Source organism: Bos javanicus, chromosome 12 (genome assembly GCF_032452875.1).
Source record: "Bos javanicus breed banteng chromosome 12, ARS-OSU_banteng_1.0, whole genome shotgun sequence".
Classification (NCBI taxonomy): Eukaryota; Metazoa; Chordata; class Mammalia; order Artiodactyla; family Bovidae; genus Bos; species Bos javanicus.
In genome coordinates this window covers 72831289-72848607 of record NC_083879.1, presented here as the reverse complement: position 1 = coordinate 72848607, position 17319 = coordinate 72831289, and the positions used below count along the sequence as shown (strand labels likewise).

General features: G+C 40.3%; 1 protein-coding gene across 1 annotated transcript in view; it reads left to right on the top strand.

The window, feature by feature from the left end:
• Window positions 1-17319, top strand: part of LOC133258049 (ATP-binding cassette sub-family C member 4-like) — a 656993-nt gene that overhangs the window by 428059 nt on the left and 211615 nt on the right. The gene's annotated exons all lie outside the window — the stretch shown is intronic.

Genomic DNA, 17319 nt, shown 5'->3' with positions numbered 1-17319 from the left:
AAGTTATTGCCACCTCATCTAATATCATATACTGTTTGGTTCTAATGAATTGTATTAAACTGTTTGCAGCATGTGATTCCACAGTGTGGTCTGTATGAAGTCATTTGTGTCTTAATATGAGACCTTTTATCTTTTGTTGAATGGGTTGCAGTCTATACAACTGTAGGAAGCTGACCTTCTGAGCATTCTAGTTAGTATCCCATAGTTGGGAGGAGAGGACCAAATTTACCATAAAGCTTTAACTTCAACTTAAAGTTTAGGTTTTAGCTTTATGGCTACTCAAATCTCTTGTGTAGGTGCCTGGTGCCCTGCGATGAGAAAGAATCTCTGTAGCAAAGAACAGTGTCCTCACTGCTGTGTGGATAGCAGGTGTTGGTGTGTGTGGCATGAATTCACCATCTCTTATGATTCCATTCTAACAGCATTGAATCTTTAATATGGAACAATGAAAGTAGTATTTTAGATTTAAAATCACTTGCTCTTAAAACCTATTGCCTTGTTTTTGTGGTTTAAGCTGCAACTGCATTGGACATGTAGAAAGTTAAATTACCTAATGGTTCTTGTAGCCATAATCATGAAAGTCTGAATAATGACATGATTCTTCACCTATATAATGGGGCCAAGTATATGTCAATCCTGATGGGATTAATAAACACATGTAACAGTCTTTCTGAATGCATAGTCATTTTCTCCCAATGTGTTATGAGCTAAATCAACATAGTAAAAGTATGAATAATACTATCATTATATATGAATGATTTAAATATGATAAAGAAGTCTTCTTTGTAAAGTTATAGAAGGAGCTGGACAAGGGTTTAAGAACCATACTGACTTGATTCCTTCTCTTCTTCCTTGTTTAGCCTTGAATCCTGGAAAGGTTGGCCTGGTGCTATCTCTCACCCTCACGCTCACGGGGATGTTCCAGTGTTGGGTCAGGCAAAGCATTGAAGCTGAGAATATGGTGATGTTTATTTTATCGTTCTTAGACTTTTCAAATCTCCTTGCCAATAACTGGCAAAAAAGCAATTTTTAGGCAAAATATCATGATTAACAGAGTTTTTTACATCCTATTCCATCTGTTTAAAATAAATGTAAAATAAAATATATATGTGTTTTTTTCAGTCTTATATATGCCATGTCAGCAGGTTTTTATATTCATCACAAACTGTCTTCAAATATAATAAATATCTCTGCAAGAGAAAGGTTCTGAAACCCTGGGGAGAATACAAGCTAATTTCTTAGTGGTTTGTTTATCTTTGTTTCTTAACAAATAAATCCTCATTGTTGGCTCAACTAAAGAATTCAGTATTTTAAGACTTTTAATTTAATTAGTAGCTTCCTCCACTCCCCATTTGACCATCTATTCTTGTGCATGTTGAACACCTGAATTTGCTAGTGTCTCTTCTTTCTGGTAGCATAAGATCCTGCTCAGACTACGCTATCAGAGGTGTGGAGTTATAGCACTTTACAAGATCGTAAATTTAAATCTCTTTTGAATATTTGTACCTTCTCCTAAAGGGAGAAAAACAAATAAAAATGAAAACTTTCCACTTCTCTCTCCTAATAAAGCAGAGAGTGGCTAATTATTAAAATGTGGTTTGATGACCATCAGTATAGCAGATGGCCCTTCTGTAGCCACACATTACTAATTGATGTCCATAAATATTCTTTTCTAAAACAAAATTCTCTTATTATTATTATTTTTTGTTCAGGTGTGAAAAGTGGATCAATAAAATCTTTGCATTCATTTCTCTAATTATTTTAGTTTTAAGGTAATGTTGCAGGAAGTAGCTGTAAATGACAGTGTTAGAAGTCTACAAATCACCAAAGGCCTTGTAAAACTCCTACCTCTGTCCCTTGTGATGCTAAGACCTGAGATCTTCTGAATCACAGAAAAGCCAATGTAAAGATACAAAAGCAGAAGGTTTCATTTCCAGTCTCTGAACATCCATAAGCAAGACCCTCTTTCCTAATTCCCATGATGTCTTATGTGTTTCAGATGATTTCAGTAGGAAGGAGGATTGAATATACAGAATGTGAGAAAGAAGCACCCTGGGAGTATGAATATCGACCACCACCAGCCTGGCCCCACAGAGGAGAGATTGACTTTTCCAGTGTGAACTTCAGGTACAGCTTAGATGGCCCTTTGGTATTGAAGGACCTGCAACCATCCATATTCTCAACAGAAAAGGTTTGTTTAAGCCATTTGCCTCTTTAAAATTTAGCTAAAGATTTAGTGCCATATCTGCTATTGAGTTCCTTGTCAGTGATTCCAGAGGATTCTCTTGGATGCAGATTAGATCAATGACATTGTACAGGAATCCTTCTTGAAGACTGACCATGGAATGGGGATCCCAGCATTTCTTTACCTGTGTGGTAAGCTCACTCATGGTGGTTGGTGGCCCTGGGCCCTGGAGCTGGAGCTTAACATGACCCAGGACACTATATATGTCACCTGATTATTCCTACACAGTCTAGGAAGTGAGCCCTGGATCCCTGTCACCAACTCTCCAATATCTCTCCCCTTTCCTCCTTTCCATCTTTTTCTTCTTTGTATTTCTGAAATCTTCTCTTATTCCCATGGTACTCTCTGGTTGCAGCTTCCTCCTCTCAACCTTACTAAGCTGCCATCTCCCTGCCCTCCCTCCCACAGACTGCTTCTTTCTTTAGCTCAGATCTGATCCCTACTGGCCTAAATGAGCTGCTGCTGGAACCATAGTGCAGCCCTAAGTCCACATCAGCAGGGGCCATGGGATGAGCTTGTAGTGAAAAGAGAGGAGCCCAGAATCATGACTCAGTCAAGGGTGAGGAGCCAGAGCCCCCAGGTAGAGGCAGAGGCCAGAGACGCACTCAGAGTGGATGAAAGCAAATTGAAGCGAGCAGAGGAAGACGTGCTTGGGAGACGGCAGAGAGGTTTGTGATCTGGTCCTATCAGTGTCCATGTCTGCAGGTAATGTTCCTTTACACTCATGTTGGGGCCCTTGGCTGGGATCATGGCAGCATCTTGAAGAAGAGAATAAACCATAACACACAAGGTGGTAGGAAGCTCTTCCCCACCTACCTGTCCAGCACCAAGTCCTAACTTACATGCAACTTCTATACCCAGGTCATGTGTTGATTCTCCCAAAGTACCATGTCCTGCCTGCTTCCAGTGTGCACATACTGACCCCTCCTCAACTTCAGAGACACTTTCCTTCTATCATCTGGCTGGAGAAAGTCTCCTCATTTTCATAGTCAACTCTAATGCATCTGCCCCTTCAGGCGCCTCTCTGCTTCCACAGCATCTTATATATTCTTTTAAGATAGGGTATGTGGTATACTCATGTTCATAGCATACAAAATTTGGAAGCAACCCAAGTATCCATGATGAAAGTGACAAATGAATGGAAAAACAAATTTGGTATAACCCTACAGTGAAATAATATATAGCTTTAAAAAAGGAAAAATACTGACCATCCATGAATCTTGAGGTTATCATGATAAATGAAATAAACCAGAAACAAACGGATCCATTACCATATGATTCCATTTTTTATAGGGTTCCTGGAGTAGTGAAATTCAAAGACAGAAAGGAGAATGGTGGTCCCCAGGGACAGAGGGAGGAGAATGGGCTATTTAATGGGTACATAATTTCAGTTTTACAAGGGAAAATATATTCTGAGGTTTGGTTATACAACAGTGTGAATATACTTAATAATATAATCACTTAAAAATAGTTAAGTAGGTAAATTTTAAGTAACATGTATTTTGTATGTATTTGTAACATAACATGAGCAGACTTTACACATGGACATCACCAGATGGTCACCACCAAAATCAGATTGACTGTATTCTTTGCAGCCAAAGATGGAGAAGCTCTATAGAGTCAGCAAAAACAAAACAGGGAGTTGACTGTGGCTCAGATCATGAAATGCTTATTGCCAAATTCCAACTTAAATTGAAGACAATAGGGAAAACCACTAGACCATTCAGGTATGACCTAAATCAAATCACTTATGATTATACAGTGGAAGTGGGAAATAGACTTAAGGGACTAGATGTGATAGAAAGCCTGACGAACTGTGGATGGAGGTTTGTGATATTATACAGGAGACAGGGATTAAGACCATTCCCAAGAAAAAGAAATGTAAAAAAGCAAAATGGCTGTCTGAGGAGGCCTAAAAAAAAAAACCTGTGAAAAGAAGAGAAGCGAAAAGCAAAGGAGAAAATGAAAGATATATCCATTTGAATGCAGAGTGCCAAAGAATAGCAAAGAGAGATAAGAAAGCCTTCCTCAGTGATCAGTACAAAGAAATAGAGGAAAACAATAGAATGGGAAAGACTAGAGATCGCTTCAAGAATATCAGAGATACCAAGGGAATATTTCATGCAAAGATGGGCTCAATAAAGGACACAAATGGTATGGACCTAACAGAAGCAGAAACTATTAAGAAAACGTGGCAAGAATACACAGAAGAACTGTACAAAAAGATCTTCATGACCCAGGTAATCACGATGGTGTGATCACTGACCTAGAGCCAGAGATCCTGGAATGTGAAGTCAAGTGGGCCTTAGAAAGCATCACTATGAACAAAGCTAGTGGAGGTGATGGAATTCCAACTGAGCTATTTCAAATCCTTAAATATGATGCTGTGAAAGTGCCGCACTCAATATTTCAGCACATTTGGAAAACTCAGTAGTGGCCACAGGACTGGGAAAGGTCGGTTTTCATTCCAATCCCAAAGAAAGACAATGCCAAAGAATGCTCAAACTACTGCACAATTGCACTCATCTCTGCTGCTGCTAAGTCGCTTCAGTCGTGTCCAACTCTGTGTGACCCCATAGACAGCGGCCCACCAGGCTCCCCCGTCCCTGGGATTCTCCAGGCAATAACACTGGAGTGGGTTGCCATTTCCTTCTCCAATGCATGAAAGTGAAAAGTGAAGTCACTCAGTCATGTCCAACTCTTCGTGACCACATGGTCTGCAGCCTACCAGGCTCCTTCGTCCATGGGATTTTCCAGGCAAGAGTAAGGGAGTGAGGTGCCATTGCACTCATCTCACACTCTACTAAATTAATGCTCAAAATTCGCCAAGCCAGGCTTCAGCAATATGTGAACCGTGAACTTCCTGATGTTCAAGCTGGTTTTAGAAAAGACAGAGAAACCAGAGATCAAATTGTCAACATCCGCTCGATCATGGAAAAAGCAAGAGAGTTCCAGAAAAATATCTATTTCTGCTTTATTGACTATGCCAAAGCCTTTGACTGTGTGGATCACAAGAAACTGTAGAAAATTCTGAAAGAAATGGGAATACCAGACCACCTGACCTGCCTCTTGAGAAATCTGTATGCAGGTCAGGAAGCAACAGTTAGAACTGGATATGGAACAACAGACTGGTTCCAAATAGGAAACGGAGTACGTCAAGGTTGTATATTGTCACCCTGCTTATTTAACTTTCATGGAGAGTACATCATGAGAAACGCTGGACTGAAATAAACACAAGCTGGAATCAAGATTGCCAGGAGAAATATCAATAATCTCAGATATGCAGATGACACCACCCTTATGGCAGAAAGTGAAGAGGAACTAAAAAGCCTTTTGATGAAAGTGAAAGTGGAGAGTGAAAAAGTTGGCTTAAAGCTCAACATTCAGAAAACGAAGATCTTGGCATCTGGTCCCATCACTTCATAGGAAATAGATGGGGAAACAGTGGAAACAGTGTCAGACTTTATTTTTGGGGTCTCCAAAATCACTGCAGATGGTGACTGCAGCCATGAAATTAAAAGACACTTACTCCTTGGAAGGAAAGTTATGACCAACCTAGATAGCATATTCAAAAGCAGAGACATTACTTTGCCAACAAAGGTCCATCTAGTCAAGGCGATGGTTTTGCCTGTGGTCATGTATGGGTTTGAGAGTTGGACTGTGAAGAAGGCCGAGCGCCGAAGAATTGATGCTTTTGAACTGTGGTGTTGGAAAAGACTCTTGAGAGTCCCTTGGACTGCAAGGAGATCCAACCAGTCCATTCTGAAGGAGATCAACCCTGGGATTTCTTTAGAAGGAATGATGCTAAAGCTGAAACTCCAGTACTTTGGCCACCTCATTCGAGAAGCTTACTCATTGGAAAAGACTCTGATGCTGTGAGGGATTGGTGGCAGGAGGAGAAGGGGACGACAGAGGATGAGATGGCTGGATGGCATCACTGGCTTGATGAACGTGAGTCTGAGTGAACTCCGGGAGTTTGTGATGGACAGGAAGGCCTGGCGTGCTGTGATTCATGGGGTCGCAAAGAGTCGGACACGACTGAGTGACTGAACTGAACTGAACAGATTGGCCATCTGTATGTCTTCTTTAGAGAAATATCTTTTTCGATCTTCTGGCCATTTTTTGATTGGGTTGTTTGTTTCTTTTTTCCCCTACTTCTGCCCACTCCTGTTTGTTTTATGATATTGCATTATATAAGCTTTTTGTGTATTTTGGGTATTAACCCCTTGTTGACTGTATCAGTTGTAAATATTTTATTTCATTCCAAAATTTCTCTTTTCATTCTGTTGCTGGTTTCCTTTGCTGTGAAAAATCTTTTAAGTTTGATTAGGTCTTATTGTTTATATTTGCTTTTATTTATTTTGCCCTGGGAGACTAATCTAAGAAAATATTGATACAATTTACATCCAAGAATGTTTTGCCTATGTTCTCTTATCATGTCTTTTATTTAGGTCTTTAAACCATTCTGAGCTTCTTTTTGTTTATAATATGAAATAGTGTTCTCATTTCATTGATTTCCATGTAGCTGTCCAGCTTTCCCAGTACTACTTATTGAAGATACGGTCTTCTCTCCATTATATACTCTTGTCTATTCTCTTGTAGATTGATTGATTGTTGGTATATTGAAACCTATGTTTTAAAATTGCATTTTTCTTTTTCTTCAACATTGGGAGAGGAGTAGTTATGTTCTATCATGCTATACTTAAGTAAAATTACACATTTGGAGCATCAAAATTGGCTTGCCAAGTTACAGAACATTTAAATTATTATTTGGATGTGACGGGTTCAGTTATCCTTGAACTCATTTGAGAAAGCTACCCTTAGTAATGATTGATAGTGGTAAACAAAAGGTTAAGAGGAAAATGGCCTTTATGAGACTTAAATGTTATGTCTCATAACTTTATGAGAATTAAATGTTTTCAATTAAATACCATGGTATCAAATTAACTGCAACACCTAGATGTGGAAAAACAACTTGTGTTCAGTTTAGAGTTTCAGCCTATTCTCTTGAACATTTACTCTAAACATGACCTAGTGAAGAAGTAAGTACCACTTAACATCAGAAATGTTTTTATAGCTGTGCCATTTGGGCCCATTGTTTCAGACTCTTTTTCCCCTCCAAAATCATTAACCAAAGTCACTAATAAGTAGAAAGACCAAGTTAAGAGGACCCTCCTCTCCCTTTTAATTTTCAGTTAGTGGACATATCACTATGCAGTAAAAGGGGTGAAAGTCAGGCAGCTCAAGAAAGAAATAAAAAGGAGCAGAAAAAGATAATTTGTGAAAACAGATTTAGATCCTTGGCAATTCAGATTGGGCTGCCCCAGTGTTCTCTGTGGGTCGTGATCACTAGAATTTGAAGCTCAACTTTTTATTTGCTTCTTTAGTCTTATCCAAAGAGAAAATTGAATTCCTAGAGATTTCTTCTGTGCACAGCAATTCTGCTAAAGTTGATTGTGTAGCAGCTCTTTGCCAGCCTTTCACTCTTAAAAAATAAACTACAACAAAAGCCAACTTCAAGAAGCATCTTAACCTCTCCAACGAGAGGTTTTGCCTGTCTTAGCAGCTGATGTAATCCAGGATCCTAAAGAAATTCTGGAAGCATTTTCTTTTTTCCCCAAATGTTGCTCAGATTCTGTCAAACCAGCTTGACAGTTAATTTGCTGTCAGGTCATTGCCATCTGGTTTGTATGATATCAACTTTTTAAATTAATTGATTTTCTTGAATTAAGAAATTTCCCAACTCTGTATATCAGATCAGATCAGATCAGATCAGTTGCTTAGTCGTGTCCAACTCTTTGCGACCCCATGAATCGCAGCACACCAGGCCTCCCTGTCCATCACCAACTCCCGGAGTTCACTCAGACTCATGTCCATCAAGTCAGTGATGCCATCCAGCCATCTCATCCTCTGTCGTCCCCTTCTCCTCTTGCCCCCAATCCCTCCCAGAATCAGAGTCTTTTCCAATGAGTAAGCTCTTCGCATGAGGTGGCCAAAGTACTGGAGTTTCAGCTTTAGCATCATTCCTTCTAAAGAAATCCCAGGGTTGATCTCCTTCAGAATGGACTGGTTGGATCTCCTTGCAGTCCAAGGGACTCTCAAGAGTCTTTTCCAACACCACAGTTCAAAAGCATCAATTCTTCGGCGCTCAGCCTTCTTCACAGTCCAACTCTCACATGCATACATGACCACAGGAAAAACCCTAGCCTTGACTAGACGAACCTTTGTTGGCAAAGTAATGTCTCTGCTTTTGAATATGCTATCTAGGTTGGTCATAACTTTCCTTCCAAGGAGTAAGCGTCTTTTAATTTCATGGCGGCAGTCTTAAGTAGCCCTTAAAGCTCAGAGTCTAAGCTGAAAGCAATAATGGTAACAACCCTAAATGTCCTTGGCAGAATATAAAGTGCCCATACTCATAATCAAAAACTTTCATTTTCTTCATTTCCTATAACATAGTAACAAAAGGTTGGGTTAGGCCTTTGTCTCCCTCTTAAAACAGGGTGAAAGTGAAAGTCGCTCTGTCCTGCCTGACTGTGTGCCACCCCATGGGCTATAGCCCGCTATGCCCCTCTGTTCAGGGAATTCTCAAGGCAAGAATACTGGAGTGGGTATCCTTTCCCTTCTCCAGGGGATCTTTCCAACCCAGGGATTGAACCAAGGTCTCCCACATTGCAGGTGGATTCTTTACCTTCTGAACCACCAGGGAAGCCCAAGAAAACTGGAGTGGGTAGCTTATCCCTTCTCCAGGGGATCTTACTGAGCCAGGGATCAAACTGGGGTCTCCAGTATCGCAGGTGGATTCTTTACCAGCTGAACTACCAGGGAAGCCCTTAAAACAGGGTAATCAAACCTTTCAAATACCAGTCAGTCCTACCACCAAAATAGATTCTCTCTATTCTCCCTGTCCTGCCCTTTTAGAAATACTGTCCCAGTTATAATATGTTACTGAGAAACCTTGTGCACTAAAGGATTTGTTTCTGCTGATTAACAGGTTTTGGATTCAGGGAGACTGGAAGAACATGATGAACCATTTGTTTTGCTGCAAAATAGAGACAGCCTGTTTTACAAGATGGTGCAACAACTGGGCAAGGCAGAGGCTGCTGCCCTCACTGAAAGAGCAAAACAGGTGAGCTCGCTGCAGAGAAAGTGAAAGTCGCTCAGTCATGTCCATTGCTTTTGACCCTATGGACTGTAGCCCACCAGGCTCCTTTGTCCTGGGGATTTTCCATGCAAAGAATATCGGAGTGGGTTGCCATTTTCTTCTCCAGGGGATCTACTCCATCGAAGGGTCAAACCTGGGTTTCCCACATTGCAGGCAGATTCTTTACCATGGAGCCACCAGGGAAGACTGCTGCAAGGAGTTGTAATTAAAGTTCCTCTCCATGGTTCACTCCTCATGATCTTGCGTCAGTGGTCTGGTAACAAGCACTCTGTGCTCTTATAAGCCTCCAGAGACAAAGATTTATGACTGGACCCTAAAAACACACAACAGGTGGAAGATGGATCTGCTGAGAATCTCCAGCAGTCGTGGGGGTGGGGTACAGGATGTGTGCATGCTCATGTGCCTGAGAGATTTCAAAGGCACATCTTTGAACTTTGGGTTCAGATTCTCATAAAGTATGGAATATTCTCATTTTGCAAACCCTTTACATTTCATTCTGGCTGGTGCTCATTTATGACAACCATTTTTGATGTGAGTCCTATCAAGGAACATTCAGGACATTTGAGGGTTTGAAGGAAAACATTTGGAATATTTTGGGTCTAGGAAGATCTACCAGGGAAAAGTGTAGATCTCTTCTGTTTTCTAATGTTTAAGGAAAAGTTCTACATGATACTGTCACTTTCTCTCTAATTCTTTGTTGTTTAGAATTAGGTCCAATTACTCCCTTAAGTTTCCTCTACCTTCTGGAAGATGAAATTGTCTTCAGGATATGCCAGGAATTAACAGTACCTTTACACTGTAGTCTGAATTGTGCTTGAAAGTTCACAAAGCACTTTCACAGAGATGAGGTGTGTGAAGCACTAAGCACTATGCATGGTGTGAAGAAGGTGCTCGATGGGTAACATTCAGGTTACGTGGTATCTTCCTAACAAAGGTGAGGTGGTAGTGTCTCATCATACAAATGTGGTAACTGAGGTCTGGTCTAAGGGACTTATCCATTGTCATGCAGCCACCTGTAATTCTTTCTAGAATAAGGTGGGAATGGGGTTGATGGAAGAATGGAGAGAGGGAGGGAAGGTCTGGCATTCTCACCCCTTAAGATGCGTGGATTGACTGATGTGGAAAGGGGCTTCCAACTCTGTGGTGAGTCTATCCATCAAAACTTTATCTCTGGGAAGTAAATTATGGGTACATTTTTCCTTATTCATACTTTTCTGCATTCCCCAGATTTTCACTTGTAAGTAGATTGAAATTCTGTAATATTCAAAACATCACTTGAAGAAAGTATGTCCCAGTATCTAACAGTAATTTTTATGAAAGGTTTATCTAAAAGTAGCCTAAGTTCCCTCTGTTTCTGTGTTGTCTCATTCTTCCTCCTTAGAATTGAAGAAATGAAAAGCTGTACCTTCTACTATTCTAAGGGTAGGAAGTTGTCCAGGGTAACAGAGCTGGCTGAGGAGTTGGGAAAGTTAGAGTTTAAATATTGGTTTAGGGCTGACGAAGTCTGTGTTTTGAACTTTTCGTAAATATTCATATCATATGAAAATGTAGAGAAGCTACACTGGGAGCCCTAATTTTTTATTCCAGAAATTCACAGAGCGTTGTTTTTTTTTTTTTTAATCAAATAGAATGTCTCATTGTCAGAACTTCCCTCCTAAGACTTGATATTTACTTGTGATTCCCTGTATAACATAGTTATAAAACAGCTAGGAATCTCCCAAATCCTTTTGTTCTTTTGACTTTAGGCATTTCACATCAAAGGAAGGTGTCCCCAACCTACATATCAAAGTCTTCATTTAATAAATGTGTTATCATTACATCTTATCAGACATTGAGTGATGAGAAATAGATCACAGCATTTTAGATAGGTCCAAATAACACAAGATAATAGGGTTCACCACCCTCATTTTACAGATGAGTAAGCTAAGTCCCCTTAGAAAGAGGGTGGCCCTATATATACAATGAGTGTTACCCTAGTTTGCAGCAGACACAGAATTAGAAATCTTTTCTTTCAGTAAATGTTTCAAATGAGTATAACATATATACAAAAACAGACACAGGCCATAGAATTAGAAAACTTGATTCCTGGTCTAGTAATCTTGCACCTACTTTAACAATATTAACAGTAAGTTATATTTGTGTTGTTCTTTATAATTTATTTTACACAGTGCTCACTTATATAATTTTACTTAATCCTCACAATGGCCCTTTTTTATCTCATGTCATGGGTGAGGAGATTGGGTCCAGGACTCACCCAGGGTCTCAAAGCTGGTCCAGGGGACCCAGAGAGGGAATTGCTGGGGGAGGCTGAGTGTAGCCCTCAGTACTGCATTCTATGTCGAGTGTGAGAACACTGCTCCTTCTGTTACCTGGTAGCCAAGGCGGAGCCAATCACCCAGATTCACAGGGTGCAGAAGATCACTCTTGGATTTCAGTCCTGCCACTGGTCAGGTCACCGCTATGGAAACACATAATGAAATACTGATCCTGATTCTCATCCCAGTTGAAAGTCTTCTTGACACTCTTTCTGCTTGTGCTCAGTCCTCTTAATGGAACAAGCTGTCAGTTGTCAATGTTGTAAATGCACGGTCATCAGATATCAGTGCATCTTTCAGAGCTGTCACATTGGAATGTTTAGCCTAAGTCAATAAGCTTTTCACTGTAACAAACAGAATTCATTTATTTGAAGAGAAAACTCAACATCTGAGGAGAAGTGCTTCCAAGTCACATTTTCCTGCAATCAACTGTTCTACTGCTGAGCTAGACTCCCTAAGTCATGTTCCCTTGGCCATGGAGTTGCTTCCCAGAAAATGTTGGTGCAGGTGACCTGAATTGCCATCTGATTGACAGTTTCAAATGATATGTGAAGTAGCAGAGAAAATGCTTTTTAGATACATAAAGCTGAAGACTTTATTAGATTACCAGGCCTACCATACAAAGTACCACAGAACAGGTAACTTAACAAATTTATTTCCTCACGACTCTAGAGGCTGGAAATCTGAAGTTAAGGTGTTGGCAGGGTTGACATGCTCTGTGCATCATTAAAGAGATGTGCATATGTGGCCTTTCTGTTTTAAAGCACAAATAACAGCTATCACTTGCTTTTTTCATTTAATATTATATCTCAGATTATATCAATACATATATCATTTTTAATGGCTACTTATTATTTATGCTTTCCCCATCTATTTCCCATGAAGTGATGGGACCGGATGCCATGATCTTCATTTTGTGAATGTTGAGCTTTAAGCCAACTTTTTCACTCTTCAATCCCTACTTCTCATTTTCCCTTCTAATTAACTGTTAGTTTTATATTTTTCCCCCAAAGAAGGAATCTCACAATCATATGCTACTTATATTCTTTTTAATAATTTATCACTTTCTGCTTTTCAGCTGATAATTTCTTCCTTCCTTTGGTTTAATTTGTTGTTGCTTCTTCTTGAATGTATTTGTTTTCATTCTTTCTTGTTTATTAATATAAACATTTTAAGGCTGTAAACTTTTCTATGAATAATGTTCTCAGTTCAGTCAGTTCAGTTCAGTCGCTCAGTCGTGTCCGACTCTGCGACCCCATGAATCGCAGCATGCCAGGCCTCCCTGTCCATCACAAACTCCCGGAGTTCACTCAGACTCACGTCCATCAAATCAGTGATGCCATCCAGCCATCTCATCTTCTGTCATCCCCTCTCCTTCTGCCCCCAATCCCTCCCAGCATCAGTCTTTTCCAATGAGTCAACTCTTCTCATGAGGTGGCCATTCAGCTTTAGCATCATTCCTTCCAAAGAAATCCCAGGGATGATCTCCTTTAGAAAGGACTGGTTGGATCTCCTTGCAGTCCAAGGGACTCTCAACAGTCTTCTCCAACACAGTTCAAAAGCATCAATTCTTTGGCGCTCAGCCTTCTTCACAGTCAAACTCACACATCCATACATGACCACAGGAAAAACCATAGCCTAGACTAGACGGACCTTTGTTGGCAAAGTAATGTCTCTGCTTTTGAATATGCTATCTAGGTTGGTCATAACTTTCCTTCCAAGGAGCAAGCATCTTTTAATTTCATGACTGCAGTCATCATCTGCAGTGATTTTGGAGCCCAGGAAAATAAAATCTGACACTGTTTCCACTGTTTCCCCATCTACTTCCCATGAAGTGATGGGACCGGATGCCATAATCTTCGTTTTCTGAATGTAGAGCTTTAAGCCAACTTTTTCACTCTCCACTTTCACTTTCATCAAAAGGCTTTTGAGTTCCTCTTCACTTTCTGCCATAAGGGTGGTGTCATCTGCATATCTGAGATTATTGATATTTCTCCCAGCAATTTTGATTCCAGCTTATGTTTCTTCCAGTCCAGCGTTTCTCATGATGTACTCTGCATATAAGTTAAATAAGCAGGGTGACAATATACAGCCTTGACGTACTCCTTTTCCTATTTGGAACCAGTCTGTTGCTCCATGTACAGTTCTAACTGTTGCTTCCTGACTTGCATATAGGTTTCTCAAGAGGCAAGTCAGGTGGTCTGGTATTCCCATCTCTTTCACAAATTTCCATAGTTTATTGTGATCCACACAGTCAAAGGCTTTGGCATAGTCAATAAAGCAGAAATATATGTTTTTCTGGAACTCTCTTGCTATTTTGATGATCCAGCGGATGTTGGCAATTTGATTTCTGGTTCCTCTGCCTTTTCTAAAACCAGCTTGAACATCAGGCAGTTCACGGTTCATGTATTGCTGCAGCTTGACTTGGAGAATTTTGAGCATTACTTTACAAGCATGTGAGATGAGCACAATTGTGCAGTAGTTTGAGCATTCTCTGGCATTGCCTTTCTTTGGGATTGGAATGAAAACTGACCTTTTCCAGTCCTGTGGCCACTGCTGGGTTTTCCAAATTTGCTGGCAGATTGAGTGCAACACTTTCACAGCATCATCTTTCAGGATTTGAAATAACTCAACTGGAATTCCATCACCTCCACTAGCTTTGTTTGTAGTGATGCTTTCTAAGGCCCACTTGACTTCACATTCCAGGATGTCTGGCTCTAGGTCACATCATCGTGATTATCTGGGTTGTGAAGATCTTTTTTGTACAGTTTTTCTGTGTATTTTTGCCACCTCTTCTTAATAAATTCTGCTTCTGTTATGTCTATACCATTTCTGTCCTTTATAGAGCCCATCTTTGCATGAAATGTTCCCTTGGTATCTCTAATTTTCTTGAAGAGATCTCTAGTCCTTCCCATTCTGTTGTTTTCCTCTATTTCTTTGCATTGATCACTGAGGAAGGCTTTCTTATCTCTTCTTGCTGTTCTTTGGAACTCTGCATTCCAATACTTATATCTTTCCTTTTCTCCTTTGGTTTTCGCTTCTCTTCTTTTCACAGCTATTTGTAAGGCCTCCCCAGAAAGCCATTTTGCTTTTCTGCATTTCTTTTCCATGGGGATGGTCTTGATCCCTGTCTCCTGTACAATGTCATGAACCTCATTCCATAGCTTATCAGGCACTCTATCTATAAGATCTAGGCGCTTAAATCTATTTCTCACTTCCACTGTATAATCATAAGGGATTTGATTTAGGTCATACCTGAATGGTCTAGTGGTTTTCCCTACTTTCTTCAATTTAAATCTGAATTTAGTAATAAGGAGTTAATGATCTGAGCCACAGTCAGCTCACCGTCTTGTTTTTGTTGACTCTATAGAGCTTCTCCATTTTTGGCTGCAAAGAACATAATCAATCTGATTTCAGTGTTGACCATCTGGTGATGTCCATGTGTAGTCTTCTCTTATGTTGTTGGAAGATGGTGTTATTTATGACCAGTGCATTTTCTTGGCAAAACTCTATTCGTCTTTGCCCTGCTTCATTGCGTATTCCAAGGCCAAATTTGCCTGTTACTCCAGGTGTTTCTTGACTTCCTATTTTTGCATTCCAGTCCCCTATAATGAAAAGGACATTTTTTTTGGGTGTTAGTTCTAAAAGGTCTTGTAGGTCTTCATAGAACCGTTCAACTTGAGCTTCTTCAGCGTTCCTTGTTGGGGCATAGACTTGGATTTCTGTGATATTGAATGTTTTGCCTTGGAAAGGAACAGAGATCATTCTGTCGTTTTTGAGATTGCATCCAAGTACTGCATTTCGGACTCTTTTGTTGACCATGATGGCTACTCCATTCCTTCTAAGGGATTCCTGTCCACACTAGTAGATATAATGGTCATCTGAGTTAAATTCACCCATTCCAGTCCATTTGAGTTCACTGATTCCTAGAATGTTGACATTCACTCTTGCCATCTCTTGTTTGACCACTTCCAATTTGCTTTGATTCATGGACCTGAGATTCCAGGTTCCTATGCAATATTGCTCTTTATAGCATCGGACCTTGCTTCTATCACCAGTCACATCCACAGTTGGGTATTGTTTTTGCTTTGACTCCATTCCTTCATTCTTTCTGGAGTTATTTCTCCACTGATCCCAGTAGCATATTGGGCACCTACTGACTTGGGGAGTTCCCTTTCAGTATCCTATCATTTTGCCTTTTCATACTTTTTGTGGGGTTCTCAATGGAAGAATACTGAAGTGGTTTGCAATTCCCATCTCCAGTGGACCACATTCTGTCAGATCTCTCCACCAAGACCCCCCCGTCTTGGGTTGCCCCACGGGCATGTCTTAATTTCATTGAGTTAGACAAGGCTGTGGTCCTAGTGTGATTAGATTGACTAGTTTCCTGTGAGTATGGTTTCAAGTGTGTCTGCCCTCTGATGCCCTCTTGCAACACCTCCTATCTTACTTGGGTTTCTCTTACCTTGGCCGTGGGATATCTCTTCACGGCTGCTCCAGCAAAGTGCAGCCCCTGCTCCTTACCTTGGACGAGGGGTATCTCCTCAGTGCCGCCCTTCCTGACCTTCAACGTGGGATATCTCCTCTAGGCCATCCTGCGCCCATGCAGCCACTGCTCCTTGGACGTGGGCTTGGTCCTCCCGGCCACTGCCCCTGACCTCGGACACGGGTAGCTCCTCCCGAAGCCCTTGACCTTGGATGTGGGGTAGCTCCTCTTAGCTGTTGCCCCTGACCTTGGACTTGGGTAGCTCTTGTCAGCCGTTCCTAAGCTGTCGCATCCTGGCACTCTCGTCTGTTGCCCCTGACCTCGGACGTTGGGTAACTCCTCTTGACCATGCTGAAATGCGCCAGTCACAGCCGCCCGCGCTTAATGTTCTAGCTATATCCTATAGGTTCTGGTGTGTATGCTTTCATCATATTTAGATTTTTATTTACAGATTTCTAAAGTTTTGGTTTCCATTTCCTCTTAGGCCCAAGAATTATTTCAGACGGAGGCTTTCGAAATTTTCTAGAGAGAGAAGATTTTTTAAATGTTTATTTGTTTTCTACTTTGTTCTTCATTTTATTCATTTCATTGCCTTGTGATAAAAAAAAAAAAAAAAAAAAAAATCTCTGTACTATTTCCACCCAAACAGGATTTATGAATACTTTTCTGTGCTCTTGTATGTAGATAAGTTTGTGAATAGTCTTTATGCATTCAGAAAGATTAACTGTTGTCTGTTTAAGGTATAATTAATTTTTATTTAGAGTGATTTTATTAATTACAGTATTTAGGTTTTTTCTATCCTTCTTTATTTTGGTCCATTTGACATGACTTGGACTTAGAGAAGGGAATTAATCTCATATTATACCAAGTTTCACTTTGTAGTTCTTATCATTTTTGCTTGATAAGTTTGATGCTGTGATTTTTCAGTCCATAGATATTTATGACCTGTGTTTGAATTATGAATTTTATTTTCTATTACTTTAAGGTATCAATACCCCTTTTGGATTCATTTAATGTTCCTGGACCTGAACCCAAGCTGATTCAAAACTAAAACTGAGTCCTCTACTTTTACTTTGTTTTCATTTGCCTGGTATGTGTTTGACTATCTTTT